A 19,411-nucleotide genomic window follows, 5' to 3' on the forward strand; every position below is an offset into this window, starting at 1 on the left:
ATGCATCACCTGTACATTCCCAACTTTAATGGAAAGACTATCTACCAGCACCGCTGAGGCTTACACTGGATTTTTTTTTTCTTTAACCACTAAGAGTACTGAGTCACCAATTTTCTGATACATATTTCTTTGTAATAACTTTTTGGTAAACATCCCCTGTGCTGAATTTGCTGTTTATCATTTAGTTCCTCATACTTTAGTTCTCTAGAAAATTGCCTTTGTGATTGGGTTGATGATCTATCTATAGACAAGTGCTTTTTATCATTCCTCTACTGTGCTAGGCACAGGATCCTAATTATTTTCAGTCATTTTTTTATCTCCCCACCCCCAATCATGTTTATTTATTTATTATTTACTGATGATGTTCAATTCTAGCTAAGGCATGCTGGGTAGCAACTTGATAGGGTAGTGAAATATCACTCCGACAATATAGATTTTTGGTGCCTACATATGCAGAGTTCATGTTGTATTTCAAAGAATTTTATCACTTGTCAAGCCTTGGTGGTCTACCTCAAAGTGTGTTATTCCTCTTGTAGTCACATGTTACCAATCATTTTCATCTGCATGTTATCTCAGGTCAGCAACTCTGACTTGTGCAACCTTTGATAATGCTCATTAACGAATGTGCAGGGCTTCCCACAATATTATCATCCAAAACTTACAGGTTTTATACAGCAAATATACTGCTTTATCAACTTTGCTATATTTGAAAAGAATAGTAATGGTGAATTTTAGGTGGACCTGAGAAGTAATATATTTTTCCTCTTCTTTACAAAATTTCTAGAAGATTAAGATTGCTTTTACAAATACAACTAATATATTTTAGATATCACTCATTAAACATACACATTCCTCACATTTAATTAAAGGAAAAGACAGAGCTGTCTTTTTGAGTATTCTTTGAAGTGTTCACAAGATGCTTCAGTTTCCATTGGGATGGTTCAAGATTTTCCATTAAGGGCATCTTTTTGTGCCAAGAGTTGACTATAACCAGATCTTTGAACAAGAGTTTAAAAAATAAGACAGGACCATAAACAAGAGTTTAAAGCAATAAGCTCTATTCTTAAAGCTAGCTTTGGAACTAAGATTTGTGATAAGCCCCAGATATTAAAAATTTTAAGAAGAAAGAAATAGAATTGAGAGTATCTTTTTTAAAAAAAATATCAATGTATGCTTAAAAGATGAGATACAAAGCTGTTAAAAACAATGGCATCATAAAATTTGAAAGCAAATGGATATAACTAGAAAAAAATCATCCTGAGTGAGGTAACTGAGACAAAGACAAACATGTTATGTTCTCACTTATAAGTGAATATTAGCTTTAAAGGAAATGATAACTATGCTACAACTGACAGGCCCAGAGAGACTAGGTGACAAGAAGGGCCCAAGGTGGAGAACTCATGGCTCTCCCAAGAAAAGGGAAATAGAAGAGATCTTGTGGGTGAAGTGGGGACTGGTGGGCATGGGAACATAAAGGATCAAGTCAGGGTCAGAATAGAGTGGGAGAGTACTGAAAGAGAGGGTGGGAAATGGGAGGTATTTGGGGGCCAATTAGAAACCCGGTACAAAAGAAACTCACGGAGATCTACAATAATTATTTTAGCTAAGACTCCTAGAAATGGTGGGTACATAGCCTATACTGGTCATCACCTATAACCAGTGGAGGGACTGGGACACTAACCCAGCTACATAACCTTCATCTTACACTCTGCCCTGCCGATGGGATATGCAATAAGAGGAGAGTGGGCAAGGATGGCATAGAAATTGTGGGAGTGGTCACATAATGACTGGTCCAGCCTCATATCCATACCAAAAAATTAGCCCACCCTTGACACTGCCTGGAGTGCCAGGGCACAGAGCCTAGATGGCCCAAAGACCTAGGATAGAACCAATCATCATTGGAGGGGAAAAATTCAATGTAATGATGCTTAATGATATTCTGTTTTAGTCACAGATTGTTGACTACCCCAATTGTCATAAGAGGGCCTTCATCCAGTAACTGATGGAAACAGATACAGAGACCCACAGCCAAGCATTTGACTGAGCTCAGAGAATCCTGATGAAGAAAGGGAGGAGAGATTGGAACAGTCAGTGGGTCAAGAACATTACAAGGGAACCTAATGAAATAACTAACCTTGGCTCATAGTAGCTCACAGAGTCTAGACTGCCACCCAGGGAGCCTGCATGGGATCAACCTATGCCCTCTACATATATGTGACAGTTGTGTAGCTTACTCTACTTGTGGCAGTGGGAGCAGGGATTGTCCCTAATGCTTTGGTTGGCTTTTGGGAACCTATTTCTCATACTGAGTCATCTTGTCCAGCCTTACTATAAGGCGGGGGAGATGGCCAAGGACTTAATCCTACTTCAACTTGATATTCCATGCTTTGTTGATACCCATGGGAGGTTGGCGCTTTCTGAACAGAAACAGAGGAAGAGTGAACTAGGGGTGGGGGATGGAGAGGATGTGGCCGAGGGAATGGGAGGAGAGGAAGGAGGGGAAACTGCAGTTATCATATATTATAAATGGATACATTTAATAAAAAAAAGGGGGCTGAGCAACAGAAATCAATCCCTATTCTGCAATGACAGTGTTAGGAAGTCTATAAGTCATGTAAACTGAGCATATCAGTTACAATATATCTAAGAAGTATACTGTTTCTTTCTTCCTGCTGTATTGTCCTTGTAATAAAGGGTGCCAAGAGTTACCATGCCAGGGTAAGTTCTTCTAATTCTGTCTGAATCTGAGGGTTTTATTGGCATGATCGCCAGAAAAAAAGAGTCATTTTCTTCTATTCAGATTTGTTGAAGTAACAGAGAAATTGTGGAGCTTGAAGGAGGTTTGTTATAGTTTCAGACTGTCTGGGGGCTACATAGGAACTTTCAGGTCAGCCTAGGGTATAGAATGAAAATTTTTCTCAAAAACAAACAAGCAAATAACACCCCTACACACAAGCATGCTCACACACAATGCATATGAGTGGATTTTGTATCAAACGACCCTTCAAATGGTTCTATAGAATCTTGAAATACTTGAATCCTCATTTTTATTCTTCACTAACACACACACACACACACATACACTAAAGCAAATTTCCCAAGGAGCCAGAGCATAGGTCTCGTCTGTGTTAGTTTGGGCAGGCTTTGGAGATGGAAACACTTCTTACATGGGAGGTCATAAAGAGATGTACATTGGTGGATAAGCAATAGAGAAAGTAGATGAACTGTGGATTCATGTGTCTCAGGCACATGGTACTTGACATATGCTGATTGTGTTAGTGGAAGTTCTTGGTTCGGTCATTCACCTCTTTTCCTTTTGGATTCCAATATCGGATCATCCCTATTTGACTTTTAAGCCATTTGGAGTTGGAACTCTGTACACTGAAGACATCTGGACCCCCATGGGACATTTTGTTCATTACAGTGATGTGATTCCACAGATCATGATATGCTCCTGGCGCTCAGGTTTTCAAAGGGATGATAACACTGTGTAGCCCTGATGAATAGGAATTCCAATACAGTGAGAGGTTCCTGGCTAAGATACCACAGAACAGTCTACCGAGAAGCAGCAAGGCTCTGTCTGGATTCTGTAAAGTTCAGTCTTCAAAGCAATGTTATCACATGACTGAGTATCTTGTTAGGCATATAATGCAGAAAAAAGACTTCCCTGTAGTTAGTCAGAAGCTCAGAAATCCTATTAATAACTATAGTCCTATCTTTGCCCTCCAAGGGAACTGACACTTGTCAACTGAGTGTCAACTGTAGTCATGTTACTCCTGTAGGTATCCACTGACCTTCCGCATCTTACTCCCTTCTGATCCAGGTTATCTTCATGTGAGCAGAGGTGTAACTTGAACTAGTCCCCAGTTATGATTTCACAGGCCACAGGAGGGGGAGCACTTCAGAATGACTAGCTGCTGTTGTTTTATTAATGTCCTCTAAGATTTCTAAATTGTTCTCAGCTTATCAGTTACAACTCCAAATCTTTTTCACATGAACTATAGATGACCAAAGTTTCTGTCATTCAACTGTAATTTGTAACCATTGCTGGTGTTTGTTGGCATGTGTGTTCATATATGTGGATGTGCTTGCTTGTGGAGGCCAGAAGTACACACAGTTCTAGAGACCAAGTCGTCACTGAACCTAGAACTTGCTGTTTGTAATAGACTAATGGACAGGGAACTCCAGGGATCCCGGATCTTTGACCCTTTCCACTGGTGTTATAGGAATGTCCTGCTATGCCAACATGTGTGCTGGGGATTTGAACTCAGGGCTTTCTTAATAGGTACTTTACCCAGTAAGTTATCTTCCAAGCCATCAACTATTCTTACAAACATGAATGTGGCCACACACAAACAAAAGTGAATGCATGTAAGTGTGTTTACAATAGGCTATATTTATAAGTGTATATAGTAAATAGATTTGGCTCAAGAAAAATATTTGGCTAGTCTATGTACAAAACCTTATTGGATTAAAATTCAAGTGTAATTTTTGGTTATTATGACTGTTTATATTAGTTTGTTGATTTCAGCCAACAATTCCCACCTCCGAGAACCTTCTGGCTTCTACTTATTCTTCTATTATCTAGGAAAATAAATAGAGCTTTCTTCATAAACAACATGTAATACTTTATAATCCATATACTCTTTATAAACATATAATCTTTTAACATAAGTACATATAATACGTCAAAAGACCCTGTACTTCATTCTTAGTTTTTAGATTGAAACGATCAGTGGTATAATTTGATAAGCATGTTTTTGCTTAACATCAATTCATTTATGACAAGGCCTCAAGCTCCTAGCATACACAGAATAATTTTTCCCTCATAAGAGTTGTTTTCCTGAACTTGACTGATGTCTATCACAAGGTCCTGTCTTGCCTTTATAGTCAAGCCAACACATGCAATAATGGTCATATAAAGTAGGTTTTTATTTCATCATCTGTTTGTTCAAGTATTTTTACAGCTTGATGAGAAGAGATATAAATCTCTTCAGATCTACACCATTTCTCTTTGTTAAGATATTTGTGACGGTGTCTATCTATGAGATTGTAGCATCACTCATCAAACGCCCGCCTGGTTCTGAGACCCTCTGTTTGTCCATTGGCACCTCGGTGTCCAGGAAATTCTGGGACATCTGACCTCTACCTGACCTCCTAACTAACTATTCAAGGAGAATGAGTAACTGATTATTCTAAGAAGAAAATATCTATAAATTCTTTTACAGAATATTTTTTATTGCCTACTCTAAATAAAACTGTCATTAATAGACTTTACTGATTTCTAGAATCCAATTCCACCTTAATGCATCAGTTATAGCATTTTGGGATTTAAAAATGAAATAAAATGTGTAATTCTAATTTTTCTCTCTCATTTTTACCAGATTGTAAGATTATTACTTCTATTTGCACAGACATACTTCCTCTCCCTTCCTCCCTTCCTCTCTCTCCCCTCATATCCATCCCAAATATTTGTTGTTTCTTTAAAACATACTCATCAGACTGTCTTTTTCAGCTGTAGAACAAATTGATAAGGAACTAACAGAGTACTATGAAACATAATAAAGTATTTCTATTTCTAAAGAGGTAGAAAAATTATTAGTAATTATTTTTGGTGGTGGATATTAAAGCCAGTGTCTACTCAATGTAAGTCAGATGCTCCACCACAGAGCTAGACCAATGGCCTGAAGGTATTTTAAATTTTATAATTTAAATTACTTAATATAATGATTTAAGTATTTCAGGTTATTTAGTATAATTTATCAAAATATAAAACTTGTATTTTTGTAATAAAATACTATGGGCAGAATTATTTTAATATTATTACATAATGTGAATCTTAATTATTTATAAATGTTTGTAATATATTGGGTAATATTTACTCATTCAAATTTGAAGCCTGCCATTCATTTTTGTTCTTAGAATTTTTCAGATGTTGAAATAAAATGACCTTATTAGGTCTAATAATGTAGCTGTGAAAAAGTTCAGATTCTGTTTCTCTCAGGCTAAAACTAAGGAATAAGATCTTAGAATAGTGTTGTGCCATTAGAAAAAATAGATATGAAGGCTTAACTGGTTACTTGTGCAGTCAATTATGTGAGTCCTGCTTCTTATATTTTAACTGATAATTACATCAAGGTAGTTTTTTTTATTTTTATCATTTAAATTTTTTTCATACAATATATTTTGATCATGTACTTTCTCCTTCCCCAACTTCTTACAGGTTCTCTCTACCTCCTATCTGAAATTAACTTCATATTCTCTCTTTCTCTATCTCCCTCAAAAAAAAATCAGGAAAAACAACAACAAAACAAAAATAACTTAAAACCAAAGAATAGAAACAATTGAATAAACAAACAAACAAACTGAAAATCTACAAGACAAACATCAGTGCACTGGTAGGTGATGTCATTGGACTTCAGAGAGGAACTGGAAATAAAGCAGCCCTGGTACCTGAGATCACCCTAACTTCTGTCCTGTGCCAATCATGGCAACTGAGATGGGGGTGCCCTGAACTGTCCAAGTACTTCAGGTTAAGTGGGAATTTTCTGCATATTTGAGCTTTGACAATTGAAATAATTTTTCTAATTAGCCTGGAAAGTTTATGTATTATTAGCATATCTCTTCCTTTGATGATAGAGGCAGGAAATATTTAGTACTGTGCAATGAAAGATCACATTTCAAAAGCCAAGAATTTTAATTACTGGCAGCTGGGCTTTGATTTATGAGAATGGTGATGTTCAATGCTATTTTCAGTGGGAGTGGTTTCAATTGTTTATGTCAGTCAGGACTTTAAAGTCATTTTGATTTATTTTATTGAACTCTTTTTATGGTTTATTTTCAATGAAAGTGAAATGGATAATTTTTCTAAATTTTAATTTTTCAGTAATCAGTATTTTTACTGCACCCTATGCATTTGAACTTTGTGTATTTTTCTTTCGATATGTATTATTTGATTAATTTTTAGTAAATAAACAGTTTAATTGGCATTAGATTTCAGTTTTAGTGATGTCACAAATTATATATTTTTGTGTATTCTAATTGAAAGTTGAGGACAAATTCCTTAGAAATGAATAGATGTTCATTATGATAAAGCTAGAGTATTTTAGACACACTTGAAAATGAAGGCATCCAAGGAATCCGTATAGTTCCTAGTTTGTAACTGGACAGAGGCAGGTATGCATCTCTGAGCACCTGGTCTTAAAAACTAGATGTCTGCCTGGGTAGACCTGTGGAGATGTGGAGGAGTGGGAGAGGACCCCCTTTCCCGATGACTGTTGGCAACTCTCTCCCACCCTCCAACCCCCTGAGCTGACCAGTGTTTTTGCAGGCATGTCTGCTCTGCCTTGATAGTTACTGCCTCTCGTTGGGATGAGGCATGACTCGTTATCTGTTATGAGCATCAATGCTGTGACAGGACATTTATCATCTCCGCTAAAACTGTCTAATAGTCTGGTATTCTTATGTGTGAAAAATGTTCTCTCACACAAAGCCATTTTCTAGTTAGAAATTCCAAAAAAAAAGAAATTTAAATATTTCCTGTTATGAGACGGATTAAGACAAGTTAACATGAGTTCAGGGTTTATTGTTGAACAAAGTTCACTTTATCCATTTTTAAAATACCTCTTTAATGGCCTCTAGGCTTATGCTTCTGGCAAGGATGAATTAACTATCTGAGGATGAATTTTATTGAACAAAATTCAATTCTAGGGTAGGAAACAAACTAAGAGGCAGTTTTTACTGTGGACTTGGACAATATGGGACTCTGAACTTGAAAGAAGGGAGACTCTACAGGTGTCTTTTCAGTGTGCATCAGAGATCTGGACTGTGACAAGAGATTTGCTCTCATTCTGATATCAGAAAGTGGGTGGAAGAAGTAAAGACAGAATCTATATAGGTAATGGAGAGCAGGAGCCACTCAGAACAATAGAGTTCTTCTATGGAGAAAAGGACCATATTGCTTAAAATAAAACTTCATGAGCCCTAACTCAGTAAGTGTACCGCCAGAGAGGTATGGGCCCTGTGGTCCTAGGAGTCCTGGCTTTCTGTGGAACAAAGGAAACAATGCACTCAATGCTGAGAGGGGGTCATTACACCTGAGAGCCATGGTCACATGCCAGCACTGAGTAATGAAGGCAAATGGCTCTACCCTATAAAACATAAAACTGACCCTGTTTCTCTTTCCCAGCCTGGCTGTCCTGTCATTACTGTAACTGTCTGGCAGAATAATCCCTAATGTCCTTGAAAAAGGAGCACCAGGATCCAGGTTCTGTAGGTCCCCACACAGTGCAAACTATCTGGGATAAAATCAAAGTAAGAGATAATTACGAAAGTTTAAAACTGTGTTCATCATCAAAGATCTTTTTGGTTCTGGACATAACTGCCTGGTAGAGAATCTTCTCCAAGTACTAAGTGCTGGGTTTGAGTCTCAGCATCAGAGAAGAAAATAATTACACCTTCCAGCTCCCTGATAAAGGACTTGTGTTTAACTGACTTCAAGAACTAATGATTAAAAGGTAAGTAGGCCAGTTAATATATCTGGGTTGAAGACACACAGAAATGGCAGTAAGCATAGGAAAGTATTCTTACAGTTATTGCATCCCAGGAAATGATGGCAGAAATAACTGAAACACTACTTGCTCAGGAGAATCCAACACTGAAGGACCGTGGCATGCAGTAGTGAGATTCTGGAGCAATAGTACACTACTGTTGTTGGGAGAGTAAGTAATGGTACAGCCATTGAGAATACTGGCCCATTTCTCAGCAACTTAAACAAATATTAATTCTGTTATGTATAATTATACTATCAGGTATTTATATAATAAAAGCAAATGAGTCAATATAAAAATGCTTACAGTTTTATATTTTAAAAATTTTCAGATGGAGGAGTTTAAAACACATTGACTTGTTATGTTCAACATGTTTTAAAAATATGTACACATTTGCATAATCTCTAAATATAGATAATTAGCATATGGATTACTTCCCTTATTTTCTGTGATAAGTGCATTTAAAAATCTACTCTCAGCAATTTTCAAGGATAAAATGGTAGAGAGTTATTGTCTGCAGTCACCATGTTGTACAGTTGCATCTGTTGAGCTGCCTTCTAATGGGAATTTTGTGTGCTGTGACCAGCATTTCCCAACAAGTTTCCTCCAACCTACTCATGAGTTCAATATTTCTAGTGTCAACATGTTAATGAGTTCATACATATTTGTCTTTTTGCAGCTGGTTTATTTCACTTAAAGTCTTCCAGGCTCAGTCATGTTGTAACTTGCAGTACTAGTACTGCTTTTTAGACAGCTAAATAATGTTACACTATTATATACAATTTTATAAAAGCTTTATCCATAACATCCTCCATCTGAGAACAACTTAAATATCTATCAGTGGGAAGATGACATACAAATTGTGTCATCCCTCACTGAAAGGAATAAATTACAGATAACATAATACCTCATTGAAGAGAGAAACCAGACATAACCCTGTTGAAGAAAACACGGGAATTCTTAGTGTGTGATATATGTCTGTGTACTTTCAGGGCCCACAATGTTTTCGTAGTTTCTGGTGGCAAAGGCTGAATAAATTCCCTGCTTCAGTTTTCTTGATAGCTGATGAGTGTACGAATGACTTATACACACTCACAGCATCATGGGAGACCTTGATGTCTCACTTGGGTTTGAGTCTTCCCTCAATCAAAAGCATATAAATAGCCACTTCTATACACATCGTGGTGGTATGAAAGTGAAATCTTTGAGGTTTAATGTTTAACACAAACTACTCTGCTGATTACCTTCCCTAGCTGCTCACCCTGATGGCCACACTCATCACTCTGCACCTTCTCCTTCCATTGGGCGGCTTCGTAGTGAAGAGAGCATTTCCTCTATCTTATTATCCATTCTGCACATTTGGACTGTTGTAAAATAGGTGACTAGACTCAATGGTGTTTTTAAAAAGAATGGCCCCCATAGCTCCTATATTTGGATGCTTAGACAGCGGGGCATGCAACTATTTGAAAGATTAGAAGAATTGGGAGATGTGGCCTTGTTGAGGGAAGTATGATACTGGTGGCTGGGCTTTGAGGTTTCTCAAATCTATCAATCTCAGCCTATGAGGCAGGATGTAGCACTCAACTACTGCTCCAGCATCTGCCTGCACACTACCATGCTTCTTCCTGCCATAATGATAATGGACTAAACCTCCGAAACTGTAATCAAGTCCCCAATTAAATCTTTTTGTTTTGTTTTGTTATATATGAGTGGCCTTGGTCCTGGTGCTTCTTTATAATAATACAGCAGGGACTAAGATAGGTTACTCTCTTCCAGGTTTGATTTTCATTTTCTTTTTTTCTGAGATTTATTGTTTCAGGGAACAAACACATATATTCCCTAGGGGAGTTCCAAATGCCTAGTACTGTTTGGCAGACAAGTTGTGACATAAATATGCTTAAGAGTATCAGTGACAACAGATTCTAATAACATCAGATCTTGGGATGGAAAACAAGATGACACCGCAGGAGTCACAGCTATGGGTTATCTGTATGCTGTCTACTTAATTTTCTAAAAGAAATTGCTGGCATTCATGATGACAATGGGTGCAAAATCCTTAATTTGAAGTCATGACTCAAAGTATTTAAATCCAGCAAGTATTAGGCCATTGTATAAAATTATGTGTTCTGTTGAGAGCTACAAACAAGTATGGTTTCTGCAATCAGGTTATAAAGAAAAATATCTACCTAAAGATATGGTATCTTAGCATGCTATGAAAAGTGCTATTGGGGGGGAGGCAGAAACTAATTCACAAAAGATCAGAGGAGACTTCCTGGAAAGTAATTTGTTTGATTGAAAGCCCCAAATATTTCTTATGTTTAAAAATCTCATTTTAATGACGAAAATAACAGATTTCTTGAGAATTTGGAAAATAAAGATAGGAAAAGACTTATCCATTGTGACAAACCAGTTATAAGGCTAGATTGCTTTGACTTTATAATATAATTGGTGTTTAGTCATACTACTTTTGTGTGATCGATATGTATATAAATGTATGAGCATGTGTAATCCAGACACTTTGCATTCTGAGATTCCATTACTTTTTAATGTGAAGCATATATTCAAATCAAAGGCAGCACATTCTCCACTTCCTGAATTCTCACGACAAATGCCATAGCTTGAAGGGGCAAAATAAGAAACAAGCTCCCTCTGCCAGGTCCCTCATTCTGTCATTGCCACTTGTCCTAAAACATCCTGCAGGTTAGCCTTGACTGACTGTGGACTCTCTCCTGGGTGGCATCCCCTAAATATATTAGCTTTAGCCATGGGCACAGAACTATCCTTCAGTTGCCTGAGGTTGTCATGGAGACAGGGGTATGTGTGCTAGTTTATTATCAAGGGTAACAAGAAAATAGAACAAAAAGAAAATTTAAACCGGATTTTTTTTTCTTATCAGCAGAGCCACATCTCCCATTGGGATCCTTGACTGTGGCAGCTCTCTAGATCCTTGTGCTGTCCTGTCCAGTGTTTTAATCTGAATATTCTGTCTGCTTAGCATTACATTTTCTATGCACTGAACATTGAAGCATAATGTGTTTTTCATCTTGAATCTAATAATATGTCGGAAGATTCCCTTGTCTTTTGTAAGTGATACAAATCTATAAACTAAAAATATTGATAATTTTATCTTCATTTATTGTCACTGCTACCCAAAGTATAGTCCTTATGATTATTTTGATGACATTTAAAGTGCTTATTTTATAACTTTTATATTTTATGTTTTGTAAAAGGAAAACTAAGACACAGGAATTCTTTGATTACATATTTATTTATTTATTTTGAGACACAATCTAACTGTGCAGCCATTGCTGATCTGGGACTTACTACATAAACCAGGCCTTGAACTCACAGAGATCTACTTGCCTCTCCCTTTCCAGTTCTGAGATCAAGGTGATCTCCACCATACCTGACTCTATTTTTTTTAATAATGTGTTGATTTAATAAATAATTTTTAAATGGGACCAGGAAAGTATAAGGTTGAAACTAGCTCAGAAATATTGTTTGTGTACACTGAACTAAGGTCCCTAGTTTGTCTTTTATGAACCTTCTCTATTTTTCTTGCAGTCCAGAAGGCTATGTGGATATGTTGTCTCCAAGACATTGGGGTTCCAAAAAAAAATACATAAATGGGATAGACAAACAGAGCCCTTGATGCTGAATCGTACGTTTGTGTTACTCTTGCCTGTGTTTGGTCATTCTACTCTTTGGTAACCATTGTGTTTATGGTAGAAATTTTGCATTGATACTTTTATTTTATTTAAAAAATAATTTTTTCTTCTTTTATGTATCATATCGTGACTGAGGTACCCCTTCCCTCCTCTCCTCTTTCTCCCTTCCCTTCTCTCCACTACCCTCTTTACCTCCTCTCTGAAGAGAGCAGCCCTCTCAGGAGCATTCCACCAAACACCACGTAACAAGCAATCATAAGACCAGGCACATACTATTACATCAATGCTGGACAAAGCAGCTCAGCAGGAGGAGAAATGTCACACAAGTAGGCAAAAGAGTCAGAGACAGCCCCTGTTCCCACTGCTTGGAATCCCATGAGATCATCAAGCTACAAGTATTTGGTCATGCCAGAGAGGGTTTACCTAGAATAAGCTGATGGAGATGCAAAGACCCACATTAAATATGAATGGTACCATGGGGTCTTGAACTGCAAAACATTAGAATTCATCTCTGTTTTCTGACTGCAGAGTCAATGTGACCAACTGCTTCAAAGTTTATGCTGTTGTGATTTCTTGAAACGATAAATTTTACCTTTAAATTGTGAGCCAACATAAATCATTCCTTCCTTAAATTGCTTTTGTCAAGTATTTTGTTACAGCTATGAGACAAGTAACTAATACACTTCTGTGGGTGCTACTTGGATAAAGACAGTTGTGACAGTGGTGGCCTTAATACCCTCATTTTAATTAGTGTTGACCTCATCTTTATGAGGAAGCTAGAAGACCGTGGTACTTAGCTTTTGGGGTGTGTGAAGCTCATTTGACACTCAGCAGCAATGGAGGAGAGCCAGTACAAAATGATCATTAAGGAAAGAACTGAGTAAAACAGAAATGTGCTTTAAATAAGTTGCATAAATAAACTCTAGGCCTGGAGCATCTCTCCCATGCAAATGACCAGTGGTTATTATAGGAAGTCAGTAGGGCTTCCTAGATTCAGGTTATGTGAATGGCCGGCCAGTGTCATCAAGGGTTCAGTGACCCCAGTATGATCTGTGAGTATGCTGGTGGGGAGCCAAACATCAGCTCTCACAGCTACATCTGAAAGTGCAGGTTCAGGAGTGCACTAGATGACTATAATTTTATCTCAAGTATATTGCTATTTCTAGAAAATGAAGAGGCCCTGTCGTTGGGTCCTTCTGTGCTCATCATAAAAACTCTCCCTCAATCTTTTCCCTGATGTATCTCAGGTTTCATAATCACTAGCCCTGTACCCCACAGTATAACTTCCATTAGACAAGAAAGAGTCACTGTAAAACTGAGAATGGATGCCCTCTTAACCATTGATCTGGAGTTTCCAGCTATATACTCTTGGTGAAATAATTCTCCTACTGAATTGTGAATTTCATGATGGAGAAAAATTGAGAGATCATGTGCTCACCTAAAAAAAGAGAATCTGATTGTTGTGGAAAATTCTAACATGATGTATGTAATCAGAAGTGAAAATATTCTTTATAGGGATCCTTGTCATGAGAACCAAAGTATGAAAAGCTGAACCAGAAACTGCGGCTAGAGCAGATGATGAAGGGTGGCCGCAAGAGAGACTCTGAGCTCTGGTTCCTGGGATGTCCTTTGCGGTATTTCTTCCTGGCAGTCTTTGATGGCTATTTTGGATGTCTACTTGACTACATTTGCAATTAACTGAAACCTAAAAATGGCTGAGCATACCTGTGAGGGATTTCTCATAATTCAATTATTTGGAGTGGGAAGATTCACTTCTAATTTAAATCTTTGAGGTGGGAAGATCTTTAATCCATCTTTAATCCAGATCTTTTGTGGTAGGAAGACCCACCTCTAATCTGACCTAAACCTTCTGCTGGAAGCCTATGTAGAAGACATGGAAGAAGGGAGCCACTCTCTTTGCCTGCTTGCTCTTTAGCTCCCTAGTACAACCATTCCTTCACTGGCATTAGAGACTACTTCTTTGGGATTCCAAAGAATACAAAAGTCTAGCTGAGGCACACAGCCTCATGAACTGAACAACTACTACTAGATTTTTGGACCTTACATTCATAGGTAGCTATTGTTGGATTTGATGGACCACAACATCCCTGACATATATATATATATATATATATATATATATGTATATATATATATATATATGTATATATATACACATATATATGTATATATATGATTTATTAGGTACATATCTATCTATCTATCTATCTATCTATCTATCTATCTATCTATCTATCTATCTACCTACCTACCTACCTACCTACCTATTCTGTCTTTGTCTCTCAGACAGAAAGACTAATTCTATAAATTTAACTATTCTAGAGGACCTTGACTAATATCATGACTCTGATTTAGGCCTTCTACTGCCCCCATTAAAGTGGCCTTCAGGGTTCTCTATGCAAATGTGACTTCTTATATTACCATTCACTTTTGATATAACTAATCTCCTAAAGTCTAGGTGAAACCTGGTACTTAATAGTCTATAGTACTTATAAGTATATATAAATCTGGTACTTAATATGTCCAGTACTGTTAACCTATAATTGTAAATTAGGATAAGAAGGCTTGAAAACAGCACCAATATTCCTTAAAAATCTTACAGGATCTACCAATTCAATCTTATCTCCATCTGTATTAGAAAAAAGCTTAAATTGGGCAGAACTTTCTCACAAACAACTGATCTTGTATGGTATGAATGTGGGTATATTTATTAGATATATCTCTTACACTGGCTTATATAATTATTTTAAAATACAATATAAGAACTTGTATCTGTAATCCAAATGGCTGATCAAGTGTTTGCTATATTGTAAACACCTAATACGTTTGTCAAATCAAATCAAATTTAAATTAGACCAACAGTGATGTATGGGAAAGAAGCCACAACACTGGACATCAGATGATGACAGATTGCAGCTGGCTCCTCAGTCTCGCTCTGAGCTCTGAAGCTTACTACACTATTCACTTTGTAACAAACTGTTCAATATTTGATTTCTGACAGAACAGAATATACCAGCATTACCTTGGAGATTAATGAACATACAATTTAGTTTACCTAACCTGAAAGAAAGAAAAAGAATTATACAGTGGTGAATATCTTGGCCACTTTTATTTGTATAAAATGAGATTTGGGAATTTTGTTTTAATGAATCAGTTTTCCAATGCTGCACTCCAAGCTAGCAGACATGAACCGGAACTGTATTTTGTCCATAGAATTTTCTGTGAATATTGTGTAGGACTTTCCTGCTGGTGTTGTGCTTTAGCACAAAAGGCTTTAAACAATTTAAACGAGTGGGATCCTGACAAACATCACTTCCCAGTACGAGTGTTTTTGACATGTTTGCCGTGTCACATTGTGATTTCTTAGTGGGTGCTTGTGTCACAGGAAGTCATTCCTGGTTGAAGAAATAATTTCTTACTTTCAAATCTTAATATGGAGAGTCAGAATTGATCCTTAAGGGTGGATGGCTTAGGACATGATCTGTGATGTTCTCTGGACAGAATAACTCAAGTTCATTTTACAAGATTGAGCTACAGGGGTGCACCAAAGAGCTAATGGAAATCACCTTGTGGTATTTATCCATATTTAGACTACATTTAGAAACATACATTCTGTTGTAGTTTGATTTCACTTTATAAAATGAATTTTATGTTGTTTCTGTAGTGCTGTGCTTCTTTTCAAAAAAGGCTTAGTGAATACACATCCCAAAGCAAGACAAATGAGTGAGTGAAATATTACAATCTTAAATTCTCCATTAAAACAGTAATGGAACAAAGATATGAATTGCATGAGGAAGGAAGGCCTTGAATCTTCTTGAGGTTGAAATGAGATAATCTGTTTGCATGATGTGGACCCTGGGTTGTCATGAATTCTGTCCTTCCCCATTGTCCTGCTTTAGGGATACATTAGTCACAATCTTCCACTCATAAGGAACCACCAAAATGAAGTGTTTTCTGAAAGTTCATGTAAATATATTACACAACAAGAATCCCAGTATTTTCTTCTACAAGTTTCTATATGGCTTCTTTCTCTTAATGAAGTATTATCCTATTTGCAACTCATTCTTTTTAGTGAGGAATAACACAACTTATATATCTTCCTTCCATTGATAGATGTTTAAGTTGTTCTCAGATGGAGGATATTATGGAAAAAGCAGATGTTTTCATGACATTTGCTTACATCTTTCTGTTTAATTGAACAATGCTAGATTAGCTTCCATGTATTTTCGTGGGACATACATTTCTGTTCCCTCAGTGTTCTCCTTTCACTGATACATATTCCTGGCTTCCTTTGGACTTTGTAGAGTCCCTAACAACAAGAAAAAATTTTTATACAATGTTTCTATTCAATCATGGGCCTGCCAGCCTCTAGTACTATGATCTGAATAGACGTTTATTTTTCTATAAAAGTGTAAATTTATTTACCCTTCTGTAGCATTTGATTAAAGCAACAGAAAACAGACTAAGACAACCATCATAATTCTATGTACTCACATGACAGTGTAAGCATTCCACTTTAGCCCTGGCCAATGTGAACATCAGAGAATTAATTTACTATGCATTTTGTTTGATCTTCAAGAATATATTTAAATCATTTCAAATAACATTTCGGGCTTTCACTAGGTCAATTTACCCTTTCTTCATGCTTGCTATGATCCATGCAGTTCCACTCACAGCTACAACTCTTTGTTGTGCTTGGAGAACAGAAAAATAAATTACAGCGACACAAGGATATATGAGTACTTGTTCATGGAGAAACTGAAGGAATGAATGCCAGGGTGTTTCTGTTCGTTTTGTTGGAATATGTAGAGGTTAGAGGGAACTCCTGCTGGCTTGCAAGGCTGACTGGAAAACGTGTTTGCTAGTTTATAAAGAAGTTGAATGTGGTAGAAATTGAAAATTCTACTCTGATAATTATTTTGAAGAAGTATCTGACTTAACATCTGAAATAAAATCTCTGAATGCATGATCTCATAATCATGGCATTGCCAGGCTTCTGGAATTAAAAAAAAATCCTATATTTTATGGTTACTATAATTAGTATCTTCAAAACATCACCTTGAATTTTCAGTTTAACTGTGAAACTACTGTAAAAAGAGTTAATCTTACTCATTCACATCAGGAAGGAAGAAAATGATTATGTCCCTTTGGTGTCCACTTATTTATCAGTTTCTCTGTGTTCCAGACTTCCTCCTGACTTCCAGTTTCTAAGTGTCCAGTTACTGCTTCATCCTTGGTTTCTCTCAGATAAGCTTCCTGGAGTACACTCTTTGCTTTCTCTTCCTTCCATGTATGTTAGTAATTCACATTTTTTTCACTTGTAATACCTCTATCCACCCAGGCATGTATAACAGAAATCTAGCTACCTTGTCTTCCTCATCATTTTTCCCAGACACATCCCCACATTCTTTAGCCCTCATCTCCAAATAGTTCTCTAATGAATTGAGTTCATCCATCTCCCCTGTGGCAGCCTGCTATAGCAAATGCCTTTTGGTGTATACTTGACATCACCTGGCAGGTAGACTGCCCCACTTACTCTTGTCTTCCACATGGTAGCCATTGAGTTATAGTTTAGGTCTGATTTCAGTGTAGTGCATTCCCTGTTCTGACAATACCTGCCCCCTGCAATGACTATAATGCTTGCTTTTCAGTTTACTGTGGAGTCTGTGCTCTGTGTCCCTCTCCTATTGTGTACTTCATCTCCTATTGTCTAGTGTATTGAAGCTGTACTGACCTTCTCTCTGTCCCCCACAGTTCCCCATGTTCTTTCTTTCTTGATCCTTCCCACATGCTATTTCTCCTAGGTTGACTGTACTGGGCTCCCTGCCTTTCTTTTAAGGATGAGTGTACTAGCATTCTGAAAAAGAGATTATTTCTAGCTTGAAATTGTGGCACCAGTTCAAACCCTTAATTTTTAAGCCAAGACATTCATGGTTTAAGGATTGCCTTATTGACTGATTAAACAGGGATTGAAGAAATGACAGACATGCATATAGAAAAAAGAATCAGATAGGTCATGTCCTCTAATGGAGATGCATCAGCAACCCATAAAATCAGCATGCTTGATCTTCAGCTGAATGATAAGGCAGGTTTAGTATATACTACTGAAAGAGGAGGTTGCTTAGAAAATCTCTGTAGCATGTCTCTGTAGGAGAGCAGTCTGCAGTTATTCAGGAGGAGGGACCTTAGGTGGACAGTGCACACACTGGCAACACCTGTACTTAGACTAGGGGAAGATTTCACCCCTTCTGTAAGCTTGACCAGGGAAAGGCCTTACTACTTTCATTAGTCTGAGGAAGTGTGGTCCTTGATATGGCCTTGCTCATGCCAAAAATATACATTTATGCAAGACTTTATCCTATCCCCACATCTAGCATAACTTGTACCTATGTATTAGCTCATGTTCAAATCCCAGGGAGTCTTTCCCTGTTCCCTTTGTAGTTTTTCACAGTTCCTGGAAGTAGATGAGTTTGATAAATAAATGAGTGTATGAATGAAAGTTTGGAAATGAGATATTCACATTGTATTTCTAAGGTTATCCTATAGTATGGAAATGATTATTCTCTCATATCTGTAAAGTGCCAGTGTTTATGCACTAACGTGGAGCTATGAATAAGGCAGAATGTTTTGGCTTGTTATTTATCTCTTGTAAAGAAAATTTTTTTGCACATTACTTGTGTGGATCAGTGCAAAGAAGAAAAAGGTCTCTCCTCTTTCCCATGCTGCTAGAACTGCTTCGTTTTTGCTGTGGACCAGTGCTCTCTGGTGATCGGAGTCAGATGAAGGCAGTATCATGGATGTTTCACACACAATGGAGCCAGCACAGCTTGGTTTAATGGCCTTTGCCAGAAATGTAGCTTGCTGATGATTTGAAAAACTTCTAATGTTATTCATAGGATCCACCTCGCAGGGTTTTTTATACAATATACTCTGATCATGGCTTCCCCCCTCACAACTCTTCCCAGACCCCAATCCACATAATTCCATGCCCCTCTCGAAAGTAAACAGGAAACAAAAAGGCTAACAAATTATTAAAAAAGCAAGAAAAAAGAACAAAGCACATGCATATGCACACACTCACACCCCAAAATTATTACAACCTAAAATCAGAAAACATAATCTACAACGAAAAGTTCAATAAGAAGGAAAGAAAACCTCAAGCAAACCATTATG

The 19,411-nt window shown here is 37.2% G+C and overlaps 1 protein-coding gene across 1 annotated transcript in view; it reads left to right on the forward strand.

Annotated features, from left to right (window-relative positions):
- Nucleotides 1-19,411, forward strand: part of Nkain3 (sodium/potassium transporting ATPase interacting 3) — a 622,827-nt gene that overhangs the window by 20,663 nt on the left and 582,753 nt on the right. The gene's annotated exons all lie outside the window — the stretch shown is intronic.

Source organism: Microtus pennsylvanicus, chromosome 5 (assembly GCF_037038515.1).
Source record: "Microtus pennsylvanicus isolate mMicPen1 chromosome 5, mMicPen1.hap1, whole genome shotgun sequence".
Classification (NCBI taxonomy): domain Eukaryota; kingdom Metazoa; phylum Chordata; class Mammalia; order Rodentia; family Cricetidae; genus Microtus; species Microtus pennsylvanicus.